The 16,922-nt window shown below is 39.2% G+C and overlaps 1 protein-coding gene across 2 annotated transcripts in view; it reads right to left on the reverse strand.

The window, feature by feature from the left end:
- The window catches only part of LOC122815229 (potassium voltage-gated channel subfamily A member 2-like), a 420,329-nt gene that overhangs the window by 317,310 nt on the left and 86,097 nt on the right, over positions 1-16,922 (reverse strand). The window contains exon 1 of one of the 2 annotated variants that reach the window (XR_006366940.1): positions 8,866-9,268. The exons of the other annotated variant lie outside the window; for it this stretch is intronic. The gene's annotated coding sequence lies outside the window, so the exon portion shown is untranslated. Of the gene's footprint in view, positions 1-8,865; positions 9,269-16,922 lie in introns of those variants that run through there. 2 annotated transcript variants of the gene reach the window in all.

Genomic DNA, 16,922 nt, shown 5'->3' on the forward strand with positions numbered 1-16,922 from the left:
ACCTCTTATCATAAATATTCTGGACAAAGCCAAAAATAATGGGTGGATAAAGTCCCAAATTCAGGGACAGATTTTAAATATCGCTCTTATAGGCTTAGAAAAATGTTTAAATGACGGATTTTGAATTAGCATGCATTTTCTGAAGGATATGAAATCTGAAATTCCTATCCATCCATCTGCAGTCCCCCTTTTTCCATTTTATACATGGGGTTGAGGTGTCACATCAATAATGACCTTTATCTAGAGCCAATGTTCACAACGTTGGGTGGATATCTGTTATTATTTAGTGACTTCAGCCTTCAATGATCTGCCAGAAAGCCACAAATTTTATGATGAACACAGCAAAAATATGAGGCAAAAATTTAGACATTCTGTGAAATACTGAACAGTTGAGAGGTACAAATTTTCTACCTTTTCAGTGGTCTACACCAAAATTGGACTTTATATTTCCAACTGAATTAGGCAACAAAGAAGTAACAAGCAAGGATGCCGAATATCCCCTTTAAAGATTATCTACTTCATAAGTTCAGTTACTTACTGTATTTATACAAATATTCATTCAGGATATAACTATAACAAAGGCTCCAGGAAAAAAAAAATAATAACTGGCTTCCTTAGCAGACAACGTACTAGCTTCTTTGAGTTATCATTTAACCAATATCAACAGACTAAAACATTAACCAGGCCAAGTCATTAGGTTTATTTCTTAGTTAAATATTTTTTTTTCATCTTTTAATTTCAACTAGATTAATGTCAGTCTGATTTATATGGACATTTCATCTGTCCAGTACATTACAAAGTCTGCACTGCAAATGAATCTAAAAGAACCCAGAAGGTACAGCTATCTAAAGGGAATGACTAGACATATATTTAATTTGACGACAAAACAAGGTTAGTCATAAACATGATTATCCATGCATTATTACATGTAGCTTGTGCTTGAACTATCACATTCTAGCCTAAAAAATAAAATGTATTTGTCAGAGTTTTTTTATGATTTCCTTGGAAGTAGGTTCACTTCCATAAGTAATTTAGGTTTTCCTGATTTACCATTTGCATATCCAAGCTAAGTGTCAGTTCTCTGACGATTACTACTTCGGGCAGGTCCCATAGATGTGAAGTTCTACAAGCATCCTCTTTTATGTGTCATGTCCTTGTCATTTAAATATCCTTAAAGAAAAGACTATTAATGCCATACTAAACAATTTTGAATAACCAAAAAGCAATAAAGTCTCTATCCCCTCAGGTGGAAAATCAGATAGGTAGGAATACAAGCTATGCCCATACAAACATTCAATATAAGGCAGGTGTGCTAATGGCTCAATGCAAGGGCAACAAGCCAAAGTAAAAAACAACTCACCCGCCTACCTGTCATTATTTATTCGCTCTTAGTTTATGCAAGTAAATATCAGTTTAAAAATTTCTCCCAGGGCTTCTGCCGCAAAGTTCAAAAAACGATTTTAACTGGTACAAGCTTAACCAATTTTTTTTTTTTAAACCATGGATAATGTAAAATAACTCTAAAATGAAATGCAAGAGAAACCAAAAAGTATAGAGAGTCCGTTTTAATCCACCTTAATCCGAACCATAGCTTTCAGACAACTAAATGCAACAAGCAAAAAAATGGTTTCAGCCCATGGATCAAATAAAATATCTCGATAGGAATGTTCGTATGAGGGTAAAATCTATGAACAACTGGAGGATTTTGCTAATAAGCTTCATTATTGCAGCTTGTGCCATCGAAATAGAAGTTTGTTTCGATCAAATCCAAGGAGTTTATAAATCCTTAAATTAAAACAGCTCCAACCACCAAATCAGCTGTTGAAATTCCCTCACCACAGCTCGCATTGTCTAACGAAATATATTTAATTATCTCCAAACAAATCCCTGGTATTTAACCATGCATTAGGTAACAAAACTCAAGCATACAGAATTGAAAATATTTTTTGTGATTTTTTTTAGGGTTTTTGACTGATCAGTTTTTAATATTCATCTTTCGGAAACTGGAGAGATGAAGGAGCAGTCTTGAAACCTTTTTAGGTAAACAAAGCTATCACACCTGTTTAAAGCTGTTTGTTATTTATACTGGTAAAAGTTTCTAACTTTATTTTTGACTGTTTGTTTGAGCAACAAAGTTCCATGTAGTGCAGGAAATCTATACTGAAGGAGCGCTATAAGTATGGTTGGGCAAGGAGACAGCTGCCCTGGATGCTCTTAGTGTGGGAAGTGAGTGTGTAGTAATTGTAGCAAGCTGCTTGTTAATGTTTTATCAACCAGGTTTCTACAGTTTCTAGAGAGGAGAAGACTTTTTTTTTGGTTTTTTTTTTTGTTTTTTTGTTTTTTGTTTATTTTTTTGAGGTCTTGACTTTGTGAAGACATTTTCTGAGGTGGAGCCAGTTTGGGGATCTGCAAAGGATACCAGATGATGTAGTTATTAAAGCCTCATATAGGCTTATCCTAGGTCTAAATTCTAAGTGCAGTACTTCCATATGGACACTGGAAATACTGAATGTAGGACTTCTTCCTATACACCTTTGCTTGTTTACTTTGTCTAATAAGACTACAGTCTAAGCAGAAAAGCCCTGACTAATATTAAATCATCAGTAACCTTATCTGAATTATTCCAAAAGGATACTCCCAGAGAGGTAATACTAGACCTGGATGCTGAGAAACATTCATGGGGATGAGATAGGCATTCTTACATGCCACTGCATAAGCCTTTTAATGCACCACCAAACATGGTGATGTTTATCTGTGCCAAATAATATGAAGGCTGAGGCCATGGTGAAGATTTCTAGGCTATTCTTAAAGGCAGCCTCGCTATATTAAGGAATTAACTGTCCTGTCTTATCTGCCCTGTCCAGAGAACCCTTTTTCCATGAAGTTAGGTTTGACAGAAAGATGTCTGTTTTCTCCATTGTTGGTAATATCCACAAAGATTTGTCTTTTGCCACTAATGTTTTGTTGTTCTTAACCAATCCAACATCCTCTTTTGAGCCCTTAAAGATACTTTAAACATTTCCCAATTCATGTCCAGACATAAAAATTAAAGCATCAAATCACATGCCCTAGAAATTAACCTCTTCAAAAGTAATAGAACACATTCCATACAAGCTTTTTCCTTGCTGTTTGTGGGCACATGTGCATCATTTTGAAAATAAATAAATAAATATCATGAAGCTTGGCACCAAACACAAAATGCACTTAGACTTTGAATGGGTGGTCATGCCTTGACTTAACTTTTGCAAATAAAATGCAGAAATGTAAAACGACTCTTTACCATTTCTTCTATGTGGCATAGTCCACTTTATCTCATATCCCAGGGACTGTTCTCTCAGTTTTGTTTTTCTAGATTAACCCATTAACATCTATGTGGTATGGAATGTTGCACCTCTTACAGCCTACACACATGCTTGGCATTTCAGAGTGAACATTTTCTGAAAAATCAAGTTAAAAAGCATAACATAGTCAAGGATTTTCTATTGTGGAACATCCTAGATTAACAATCTTAGTGTCATTTTATTAATAAATCATTGCCCTTTCTAATCCTGTCTATTATGAGCTGGTAAGTCACTTAGTTAAAAAGTCAGACCCAAGAAAGGTCTGGATGCCATAAGGAGCTATGGGTGTTAACTGGAAGGATACAAAAAGGTGCAATAGGTTTAAATGAGTTAAAGACTTGAAACAGGCACCCAAGGATAAGATGCAAGTGACAGGAAGTAAAGGTGGCATAGGTGATTATGGAAGCTTAGCTTTAAAGCTGCATTGCCTGTTACATCATGGGTATAGAAAGCTACTTTGGCAGGATGTACTAAGTATCTCTAAAGACTAGCCGTGCTCAGGTGCATTTGGTAGTGCAAAGGGAACTGATGCAAACTAACTGCCACAAAGGAATTTTGGTTTATGATACCCTTAGAATGTCCTACTGTTCACTTAAATTAATAGCAAATAGTCCTTCATGACTTTAGCTGTCTGAAATCAAAAACACCACAGACTTATGCTCAACCAGCACAGACAATTACTTCAGCTGCTGGAATATGACTAGAGTCAGTAAGTGTATCGGTCTGATGAATGACTATGATATTAATTCCTTACATCAGCTCCTGTCTTCTTCTAATAGAACCTCATTTTATAAATACCATCAAGCATCTTTTGTTTACATAAATGCTCATCCTTTTGCTAACCACCTCCAGCTCTATTACACCTTTACAAACCTACATAATGAGACATTTTGATTGAAGGACCTTTAGAAAAACTTAAAAGTTGATACCAAGGATAGTGGAGTAAAGGTGGTACTCCACAGCCTCATACATTTGGTTAAATAGGACTTGGAATCCCTGACTAGGTGGGCTTGGTGCATTCCTCTTCGACTTGGAGAACATTAAGCTGGAAAGGCTCAATTTTTTACTCCATACTTGCATCTATGCAATGTCAACAGAAGAAGGCTGCCACTGTAAAAATTGTTCACTGTGCTGCAAGAGACACTTATACTGGTTTTGCTTAGCTTTATGGAGTTACACCTAGGATAACCAACCACTCTTACAAATTACCTATAAGTGGGGATTATTTTTTCTGTGGCATATATAAAGCTCACTCTTTCTGAGAATCCTAACTTGATTTTAGTACTTGGTTGCAATCAGAGAGCCATATATCAGATGGTCTTAAAGGAAAACATTATACGTTGCTGAAAAAAATGACATGGCCAATGTTCAATGGTAGTTTGACAAGTTGAAGTCATCTCTTGTGAAACTGTTTGTTTTTAAATTAAGCAGTTTGGAAAGACCTCACAGAAAATAGAGCTCATAGCTCCTTGCAGCACAGCAATGCCATAACAGCTATTCTTATGATTGCTGTTCTGGCAGCTTGATGGATCCCCACCCCGTGGGGCTACCAAGGATTTTAAAAATTATAGTTGCAATCAAGTATGGAAAGTGTCATGGGACTATCTAACTTATTAAATTATAACAGATCTTTATTACTCACTGTCATCCATATTGAATCATGTTTCACCATGACATTTTTTGTGTAGCAAGAAGTAACTGGCACCATTTTATTGTAGCAACTGCTTTTTATTGCTATTGTTTACGACATGCATTGTATTATACTGGGTTTATCAATAAGATCTATGTAAAAAGTACCAATAAAGTGATTAAAATAAATGCAAGTTAAAATGACAGAGAAGCTGTTTACTGTAAAGCAGGAAATTATTTTTTTTTCTGATTGCATTGTTGCTTGTTACATACAGGAACATGTATCCAGTGAAGCCTCTGCATTTGTCATATGTATGGAATATAGAAAGCAGCTAAATATTGAATGGATACCTACAGCTGAGTCTGTCTATACAAATGTTTTCATTGTTGAAAATAAAATAGCTTTAATTTCTAACTCTGACTGCATTTAAAAAAAAGTAGTAGTTTAATTTATTAATAAATAAAAGGCTCCGCTAAGCTCAGCTCAGCTATGAATTTTAATATCCAGGGGTTAAATACTACAATTGCAAACCATACATTTTTTTTTCCAGAGCAAGAAATAACAATGTACTCTAAAAGGAATTTATTCCATCTCCCAAAGTACAGACTTTACAGCCAGCAGCCCTGAGGAAACTTGCCAGAATTTTCTCTCAGTGAGGCAATTGAACCAGTGAATGCATATTTTGTAGTTATTAGCATTGAAGGACAGAAGCTCTGGCACTCAGCTCTTGAAAGCTTCAGACATGTTAAATCATTAATTAAATGCACTGATAAGTCACTGTAAAGGTCTGCACAATGACCAGAGTTCACATAAACCCTGGACAGCATGCACTGCATGAGATGTGCCATATCTGTTGCTGCATATACATATCACTCTAATCACAAAGGTAACATCGACTTGTAGAAAGGATGCCCTTTCACATTGCTGTCAGTTGCAGCATTACTGCCCTAAATCTGGACTGTAGGCCCATTCCAGCAGGAATGCAGTTGATTCACAGACGTGTAAATTAAAATCTGTTTTTTTTTTTTTTTTTGCCTTGCCCTGAGGCTGTCATAGTTGTTCTGCCACATATTTGCAAAATTACGAAAGTGTAGAAAACAAGCCAGGACTAAATATGAGAAAAATAAATCATGTTTTCAAACTTAAAAAGGAATATGGACATATTCTGGTGCATTAACTTAAAAGATCCCTTAACACTATGCAGTAATACTAGAAGATTTTATATTTCAACACATATAAAGATTTATGAAGGTTGCAGATTGGATGAGAAGTAAAAAAAGTGACTTTGTCTCACTAAATACAAGCTGTTGGACACATGATAGATAAAGTAAAATATGGACTGGCAAGAGTGATGCTGGACCCCTTAGTCATTTATGAAACAAAATACAAAAAAGTGTAATGATACAGTAGGCCGTATGGCAAATCTGCCCCCCTCTCAGTTGAGAAAAACATTTGCACTTGAATTTTCATACTCATTAAAAAGAAACCTGAAAATTCTGCAGCATTCTCAATAAAAGCAACAACCATTTCTGAAATTAATAGCCAAGGAAATATACAGCAAAGCAGTTAACTGTTCAGTATTATCAAACCAAATAAAAAATCATCCCAAACACAGGAGTGTATTTCAGCTCATAAATCTTTATCCATGTTTCCAGATACTCCAAGGTCTGGGCCAGAACTTGTTACATATAACAGTTGTTAATTACAAATTCCATGGGAAGTATCTAACACTAAGTTTTCAAGCAGGAATCAAAAAATATGTAAATATATCAAAATGATTATATTGGCAAATCTCAAATACAAAAATATCGGAAACATAAAGCTGGCACCATGGCATAGAGGGTTGAAGTTCTTACAAGGGCCCATGTGACCTGGGTTTGATAAGCAGCTCAGACATCTGAGGCACAGGCACTGGCACTGACAAAGAGAATGGACAGGCACATCCTGGCAGGGGTTGCGTGATGTGTACATGGGCATACAATACAATAGAAGCTACCTGGCTGTGCCTGGGAAGCCAGCTGCAATGGGTTTCTGCTGAGTGCTGAGGTGGCTTGCTGACATCAGCTCTGTGTGGATGTATAGAGTGGTTTGGTGTGGTCCACTTATTGCACGACCCCACAGAGAAGTCATAGCACTCACTGGAGAGGTACAGTAATTAACATGTAAGTGATAAAGTGTAACACCCCACACACTGGATGGTAGCAGCAGAACCCCCCCCCCCACCCATCAAATGCCCTTAGAATCCATATTGTCCCTAGACAGTATTCAGACATAGTCCAGGGTACATGAAACAGCTGGCAGTCTCAATTTTGAACATGGGACACTGCAGTAGACCCCATGAGTATGAAGCAAAGCAAGTGGAGTGGAAAAAGAGAGTAAAAAATCCTGATCATGAAAACATTAGCATTATCCAAATACACAAATACACACCATCACAAAATGCAGACAAAACCATGACATCTACCTGCATACACCAGAATTACTCACATCACAAACCTATTAAAGACAGAGAAATAAGCATTTCTTATAGGGGAGAAATCCCCATACACCTCCTTGGTGTGGGGGAGGCAAGCCCCTCTGCCCTCTGAATTTATTTCTACCAATGCTATGCTTGCACAAACATGCAGAAGGGAGAAATTCCCAAAAAGAAATAACCCCCTGGCAACATACATTGAAAACCAGCACCAGTAGTGAGAACCAGCCCCAGGAGTAAGAATCAGCACAAGTAGTGAGAACTAGCACCTATAGTGAGAATTAGCACAACTAGTCAGAACCAGAAACAGCGGTGAGAATCAGCACAAGTAGTGAGAACCAGCACCAGTAGTGAGAATCACTACAAGTAGTGAGAACCAGCACCTGTAGTGAGAATCAGAACAAGTAGTGAAAACCAGCACCAGTAGTGAGAATCAGCACAAGTAGTGAGAACCAGCACCAGTAGTGTGAACCTGCACAAGTAGTGCAAACCAGCACCAGTAGTGAGAATCAGCACAAGTAGTGAAAACCAGCACCAGTAGTGAGAATCAGCACAAGCAGAGAAAATCAGAACAAGTAGTAAGAATCAGCACAAGTAGTCAAAACCAGCACCTGTAGTGAGAATCAAAACGAGTAGTACGAACCAGCACCAGTAGTGAGAATCAGCACAAGTAGTGAGAACCAGCACCAGCAGTGTGAACCTGCACAAGTAGTGCAAACCAGCACCAGTAGTGAGAATCAGCACAAGTAGTGAAAACCAGCACAGTAGTGAGAATCAGCACAAGCAGTGAGAACCAGCACCTGTAGTGAGAACCAGCACAAGTAGTGAGAACCAGCACCAGTAGTGAGAATCAGCACAAGTCATGAAAACCAGCACCAGTAGTGAGAACCAGCACAAGTAGTGAGAACCAGCACCAGTAGTGAAAACCAGCACCAGTAGTGAGAATCAGAACAGGTTGCGAGAATCAGCACAAGTAGTGAGAACCAACACCAGTAGTGAATTCCTATCCAGAACAGTGACTGCCATTATGCTTGGTCCTCAGAATCTGTAGATTCAACCACTTATCACTCATATGTACATTACAGTAACATAAACCACAAATGGAGTCTTTGTAAACATTCAAAGCCATGAAATCAGTGACCTCTCCTCCCCATCTATAGTTGTGCACTCAGCAGAGCTAACCACGTACTATTACAGATTCCTGTATTCCACCAAATATGTACTCAGCATTTTCCAGATGCAGTCCGACCCTGTCACCAAAATAACTTCAATACTATGCAACAACTTTGCTTGATAATGGTATCAAAAATAACTCCAGCCAAAAAAAAATTACAAAAAAAAAATCTGAATTCATCCTCTTTACAAAGAATCATGGTAACTGTGCAGATTTCCCACTAAGAAATTATTATTTCGGAACTTACCAGGTAAATCAATATAGAACTCAGTAGTAGTTTTCAAATTGGTTTTACAGTTTTTGTCCTTTATGTTTCTTTCTTGGAAGAGTGCTCTGGTAGGTAACATCTGTTATATAAGCATCCATTTCTGGACCAGGATCTATGAGTATTTAAATGCACAGGTGACATCAGATGAACTGAAACATGTCTGCATTTGACGTTTGCATACTAACACTGAAAAGTTTTGCTGGGTCTCTCACTGTTTTACTGACAGAGTGCAAGAATTGTACTTTTTTTTTTTTGAGATTTTGGCCAGTCATGTTTCTGGTACTTTCTGAAGTTGTCATTTCTGAAGTATAACAGAATAGTCTGGTAAGAATGGTTCAAAGATTGACTGCTCTTCATTTGAAGTGTGTATTCATAATGGGGGTTTCCAGCTCAAGACTTCAATTAGACCTAATGTAAACAGTGACTTAGCAGATCGTCCAAATGCTTTTCGCAATATTTAATCTACTTTATATCAGAATTTGGTAACATAGTAAATTGCCTGAAGTTTACTGACATTTTTCCTGACATAATGTTTGTAAAGAGAATGCCTTGTGCATATAACAGAAGCAAAAATAAAATGGAAGTATTTTATATTCTACAAATATATTAATTCCCAACTTTGCTGTGTCATTACTGCCCTCAACACTACAGCATGGAAAAGCGTAATATATTGTCTTCCTGGGGGTAGTGGTGATAATGGAATAGGTATCCATAAGAGTTACACAAACAGGAAATTTTCTGCAAAAAATGTTTAAAAGATGAAGCCATTTAAATGGAAATATTTTACAAAGACGTTTTTTTCAAAATAATGTTCTTACACAAGGTGTAAGCAAAATGGTGTTACAATGACAAAGATAACAAATGTCATATTTTTACTCTATTTAAGCCAAACAGAGAAAATGTAACATTACTAAGTATCAAGGAGATGCCCATGTTCAGATGACAAAACTGACAATGTAGCCTAGCTTGTAACAACTTGCTGTCTCATGTTTTATGTCACAATTCCTCATCCTGCATAATCCTACACATAAAAAAACAAACACAGTAAGATGTAAAAATAGAAGCAAAGATCAGAACCCTGAACACCAGCCATCAGCTGTCATTTGCAGCTGGTGGTCTTTTCTCATGACCACATTACAGAGAAACAAAGATCCTGAAACTGCTGCCACAAATATGCTGACCTCAAGATTCACTTCCTTCTGACTTGATTGGCATTTATTCTGGCTTGTCATTTCACAAACTCTTCAGTTGAATTCTGCTGTTATCAATGCACATATGTGTCCTGTTCCCCTTAGTAGAACACCATGTAACAAATATAATGATTTCAAAATTTTAGTGTTGCAAGCAAGCTGGACAGGCACAGTGCAGACATAAACTTGTCATGAAAACATCATTTTACAATAGCTGATAGCAATTTTTGCTTGTAACATTTGTTATCAAGTTGTATGAGCTCTTGACGCTATGACCCCAGCAATATTCTGTAAAATAAGCAGAGTCCCTAGATAACTTTTATTACACATCTATTAGATTTCACCTTCTAGGAGGAAATGAAAGATTCATTAGAATTAAGCACCATCTTAAAAAAACAGAAGGATATGAGGAATTAAACACGCACTTAGAAATTAAAGACATACTTGTCTATTTTATACACATAAATAAATAATAAGAATTGTGTTATTGAGTCATTTATTTGCTTATCCATCTACCTCTTATTTTTTTCAGTGCACTCTGTATATTATTACTGTTTTCAGACTAAAGCAAACATATTTTAAATTTCCCACATTGTACAATAAAATCACTACTGATGGCCTTGGAGATTGTTGTATACTTGTTCCAGTAACAGTCTCATTTTAAATTTCCAGGGTTGCATGTAGACTGTGAGGGACGGTCTATATTATAAAATCAAAGTTACGGAGCATCAAATACAATATGGTTGACATCATATTGTCGAAGTTCCGTAACTTCAAAAATGAAAAAAAAATCAAAACTTTAAATTTTTACCCTAATGGGTTTAAGCAGGGGGACAAGCCCCCCCTGCACCCCTACACCCCTGCTGCTTAAATATACCAACTCCGAGACTGCACTACATTGCAATAGACAGAAATCTCCACTTACAGAGATTTCCGTTTGCATGCTCGAGATTCTGAGCGTTCGATATTCCCATGCCGACAATGTCAGATCCGTTGGTATGTTGGTATGATCCCTGGTGTGAACTTTCTGTTACCCATCCACTCGTCAAGGTTCCTCTTGAAGAGTGATAGTGAGGGGCTCTGTCTTATGTAGATCGGGACCTTGTTCCATAGCAAGGGAAGTCTTTGCGAAGGAAATCTATCCCTCCAGCATGTTCTATTCATTGTTGTGCTGAGGTTTATATCCCTAGAGCGTGTAGCTCGAGTGGATTTGGTTTTGCTAAGAGGGAGCATGTTCAAAAGTTCTGGGTTGGACATGGCTCTGTATGTTAGACACAGATTGCCTCTGAGAAGGCGGTATGCAACAGAGGAAAGCCTTCGTTTTTTCAATCGTGTTGCATAGGGCAACTGTTTGAGGCTAGTAATCCTCTTAGTGAGGTACCTCTGTGGTCTCTCCAGCTGCTGGAGATGCCTAGCCAGGTACATTCCAATTGGTGCATTGTACTCAATAATGGATCTGATGAGGGAATAGTAGAGGGGCACCACTACATCCTTAGATCTTGATGCAAACACTTTTGTGATCAGATGGGTCACATAGAAGGATTTTCTAACCACCTTGGCAACATGGTTATCAAAGGAAAGCTGACTATCTACTTGGGTCCCTAGATCCCTTACTACTACTACTTCAGATTTCAGGGGGTTACCTCCTATGTGGTAGTTCGCGGGTACTCTGTTTTTTCCAAAGGGGATTACTACGCATTTTTTAGCATTTAGCTTGAGGCCATGGCTTTGACACCATGCATCAGTCTCATTAAGGCCCTTCTGGAGGATATCCATGTCAGCCGAAGACTCTATTATAGCAGCCAGTTTGCAGTCGTCCGCAAACTTGGTCAGCCACAGCCCTTCAGTGCTTGCCTGTACTTCTGAGAAGTATATGCCAAACAGGAGGGGCCCCAGGACAGAGCCCTGAGGTACACCACTCATTACTGGTCTGTATTTGGACATAGATCCTGCTACTCTTACTTTGTAGGATCTGTCTGAGAGCCAGTTTGCGATCCATCTTGTGACGTAAGGGTTTATGCCCAGGTTGGTGAGTTTATCAATAATACCCGAATGGGGAATGGTGTCAAATGCTTTAGCAAGGTCAAGGTAAGCCGTGTGTACCTCCTTTCCCTTATCAATAGCCTGAGTAACTGTCTCAAAGAAGTCCACCAGGTTCAGGAGGCATGATCTGCCCTTGACGAAGCCAAACTGTGTGGGGTCAAGTGTTTGGAGATTCCCAATCTCTACATTTGTGAGTTCCATAATGATTTGCTCCATTGCCTTACAGATCAGACTGGTCAGTCTTATTGGATGGTAGTTCCCAAGGTCGGTTGTGGGCCCACCCTTGTGCAGCGGAACCACTGTTGCTGTGTGCCATTCTATGGGCACATATCCTGTCGAGAGGCTGAAACTGAACAGGGTATTCAGATGCGGGGTTAATTCATTTTGGAGCTCGCGTATGACACAGCCCAGAACACCATCTGGTCCCATGGAGGCAGTGTTTTTAGCTTTAGATAGAGCCTTATTAACCAATGTATCAGTAATACGTGGAGTTACACAATCCCCTGGAATAGTAATAGGCCCTGTAGGTGGTGGGGGGAGAGAAATTTGCACTGAACCTGTCAGCCAAGATGTTGGCAATGTCAGTGGGGTCAGTGTATTTTGTTCCATTTTGTACTAGCTCAGAACAGACCTGAGCGCTGCCATTTAGGTTTTTGATGTAACCATAGAGGGCCTTATGGTTATCCTTGGCATCCTTGGCAACTTTCTTGGCTTTAGTTGACTTGATGAGGGCCCTCAATTTCTTATTAAAGCTGATCAGGGAAGATTTTTCTACTTGAGATTTGGCCTTTTCTGTATAAGTCTCCTCCTTTTATTGTATAGTTTGCTTATGGCCAGGGTCCACCAGACTGGTTTCTTCTTGCTTGAGGAAGGAGTCTTGGTTTTATTTGGGATAGCACGGTCCATGCAATCCTGAAGATGTATATAAAGTGCCTTGGTGTAGGATTCTGCATCCTGGATATCATTATCCTTCTGCAAGGGAATAGTGAAGCTTTCCACTTCTGGCGCAAGTAGTTTGAAGTTTGCTTTGGAAAGGCTTTTTATAATGGTTTCTTTGACTGGAGGAGGTGGAGGGGTGAGGATGTCTAGGGTTATCAGTTTGTGGTCTGATCTGACTAGAGAGGGAGTGATAAAGGGTGTGGTACAATGGGCGCCCATATTTGTGATGACTAAATCCAATATGTTGTCCCCTCTAGTGGGAGAACATACCAGTTGTTCAAGGGCATTTGAATTTATGAATTCTATGAACCGCTGGGCATAGGAGTTAGAACTTTAGTAGTTTGCCCTGTCTATACCAGGGTAGTTGAAATCACCCAAAATTATGGTGTTGGGTAGGACCTTTATATTTTCCAATGCCTCAAGGAATGCTGAGTGAGCATCTTGGGACATGGTGGGCGATCTATAACAGTCTATGACTTGAAATGTGGTTTTTCCTGCTGATAGTTGCGCATGGATGATCTCTGGGGCATCATGCTGCGCCACTAACCTGGAAATGTGGGCATCCTTGATGAATATGGATACACCTCCACCCTTTGTACTGCGATCCGGTAACTGAGGCCGGAAGGTATGATATGAATTGTAACCTGGCAGTGCTGGGGTGCTCTCTGGAGCCTTGAACCAAGTTTCTGTCACTGCACAAACATCGATTTTCTCCATACTGAGGAGTGCCTCGAGTGCGTGCATTTTGAGGTTGAGACTCCTGGCGTTGAGTAGCATTACCCTTAGTTTTTTGTTACCTGTGCTGGTTATGGTGGTTGGTTTGTCCTTTGAGCCTTGCCTAAAAAAGGCACTATGGGGATGGCAAGAGCCTTGGCCAGTATTCGAAAGCCTAGGGGTGACAAGTTTAAACCATCTCTGGTGAAACAGCCAGGCTTGTCTATCATGTCATCCCAGGCAGACAGACACTGGATCACCTTAGAATGACACCAGAAGCTTAGCCAATTGTTGAAATTGATCATTTTGTCTTTGTATTGTGGTATCATTCTAGGTAAAGGTAGTATGCTACTCAAGGTCAGGGTCATACCAGCTTGGGCTACATGATCAGAGAGCTCCTCAATGTCTCTTTTCATGTAGTCCAGGGAGGTATGTCTTAGATCATTCACACCAACATGTACAATGACACCATCATACTTGTACTTGTTCTGGAGTGACCTAAGTGCCTGTGTTTAGTGGCGGATCCTAACACCTGACAGGCAGCTGACAGTAACCTTCTCCTTGTTCAGCCTGGTGAGTGGAACATCTGTGTGCCTTACTATAGAGTCTCCTATTACTAGCGTGTTGGGTATGGTGTTTTGCCTTAGGGGCTGTCATGAGGCACACTGCTGAGGTGAATTATGTGTTTTCTGGCTTGTGTTTGGAGGTGCAGGTTGCTTGCTTGTCTGCTTTGGAAAGCACTGTTTCTTTTTCCGATTGATACCTAGTGCCTCCGAATATGTTTTTGTGTATTTATGTGTATGTTTTGCCGGTGCTTGTTTTGTAGATCCATCAGTGACTGGTGGTGTGATGCTAGTGTGTCTCTTCTCCTCTTGACTGTCTGTTACAGTCATGGGTTGAGAGTGCTTAGCCTCCAGTCTGGCTGTGTATTTGCATCTCTCACAAGTGTTTGTGTCTAGAAGTAAGAGGAGAGGGTTGTCTGTATACATGAGGCAGTTGTGACATTGCCTCAGCATGCCCAATTCCACCAGAAGAGCTGGAGAGTACACCTGAAGCTGACCTTTGGACATGCTTGGAAAAGTAAATTTCACTTCTCTTGCAGACAATCGAGGGTCTTATGCTGTATTATAATAGTGCTGTCTACGAGATTTGGACAAGTGCTGATTTGGGTTATGCAAGTGCTGCAATACGAGCAGCTGATGTGAAGCACTTGAAGTGAGGCTTGCCTAGTTCTAAGGGAAAATTTGCAGGGCAGACTTTGTGGAGCCGGGTATAGTATAGCCCAGCTAACCGGTGCTGCCCGACACTGCTCTGTGCGCAAGACTGCACAAAAAGAGAGTTGCAGGGTTTTCAGAGAGAGAGATCAAGGAGTTTGGAATTGACCCAAAATGGCCAATAAAACTACAGTTTCTAGGCAGTAACCACTCCTATAGGGACTGGCAGGCTGCTCAGTGTTAACCACTGCCACTGGTGAACACAGAGACTTCCCTTTAGCCCAATAAGCACTGGCCTCCAAGAAACTTACAAACAGTTCAGAACAGCAACTCTGTAACTGAACTTTTTTTAAATTATAGAAGGTGGGAAAATAGCAAGATTTTTTTTGTTTTTGTTTTTGTTTAAGGATAGCAGAGACACACAAGTAGCAAACTAGTCAGAAGAGTGCAATAAATAACCCCAACACGTGTGTGCTAGGTCAGAGGCAGGTAAAATGCAATTTTAAGAAAAAATATTTTAAATTAAGTGCAACACAAAAAATGCAATAAACAGGCTCTAGGTATGTTCTAAATATTGTTTCTAACACAGATATCAACTTTTGCAAGCAAGAAAATGCCGAAAAGTAGGCGGCAATGCAGTTTTTCTAAGAAATAAATCAGAAGAAAATACTTAAAATCTCAAAAGTGGCTCCTTTCTTCTTTCAGCGTTTTCTCCCCTTGGTAGGTGCTTCAGCAACAACTATCAAGCCTGGAAAGACGCCAAAACCATGCAGCTGCAGGGTTTTAAGAGAGAGAGAGAGATCAAGGAGTTTGCAATTGACCCAAAATGGCCAATAAAACTACAGTTTATGGGTAGTAACCACTCCTACAGGGACAGGCAGGCTGCTCAGTGTTAACCACTGCCACTGGTGAACACAGAGACTTCCCTTTAGCCCAAGGAACCACTGGCCTCCAAGAAACTTACAAACAGTTCATATCAGCAACTCTGTAACTGAACTTTCTTTTAAATTATAGAAAGTGGGAAAATAGCAAGTTTTTTTTTTTGTTTTTGTTTAAGGATAGCAGAGACACACAAATAGCAAACTAGTCAGAACAGTGCAATAAATGACCCCAACACTGTGTGCCAGGTCAGAGGCAGGTAAAATGCAATTTTAAGAAAAAACGATTTTAAATTAAGTGCAACACATAAAATGCAATAAACAGGCTCTAGGTATGTTCTAAATACTGTTTCTAACACAGATATCAGCTTTTGCAAGCAAAAATATGCTGAAAAGTAGGCGGCAATGCAGTTTTTCTAAGAAACAAATCAGAAGAAAATACTTAAAATCTCAAAAGTGGCTCCTTTCTTCTCTCAGCGTTTTCTCCCCTTGGTAGGTGCTTCAGCAACAACTATCAAGCCTGGAAAGATGCCAAAATTACGCGGCTGTAGGGTTTGAAGAGAGAGAGATCAAGGAGTTTGCAATTGACCCAAAATGGCCAATAAAACTACAGTTTCTAGGCAGTAACCACTCCTACAGGGACAGGCAGGCTGCTCAGGGTTAACCACTGCCACTGGTGAACACAGAGACTTCCCTTTAGCCCAAGGAACCACTGGCCTCCAAGAAACTTACAAACAGTTCAGAACAGCAACTCTGTAACTGAACTTTTTTTAAATTATAGAAAGTGGGAAAATAGCAAGATTTTTTTTGTTTTTTGTTTTTGTTTAAGGATAGCACAGACACACAAATAGCAAACTAGTCAAAACAGTGCAATAAATGACCCCAACACGTGTGTGCTAGGTCAGAGGCAGGTAGAATGCAATTTTAAGAAAAAAACATTTTAAATTAAGTGCAACACAAAAAATGCAATAAACAGGCTCTAGGTATGTTCTAAATACTGTTTTTAACACAGATATCAACTTTTGCAAGCAAGAAAATGCCAAAAAGTGGGTGGCAAT

This window comes from Protopterus annectens, chromosome 11.part0 (genome assembly GCF_019279795.1).
Source record: "Protopterus annectens isolate FY-2018-M chromosome 11.part0, PAN1.0, whole genome shotgun sequence".
Lineage (NCBI taxonomy): Eukaryota > Metazoa > Chordata > Ceratodontiformes > Protopteridae > Protopterus > Protopterus annectens.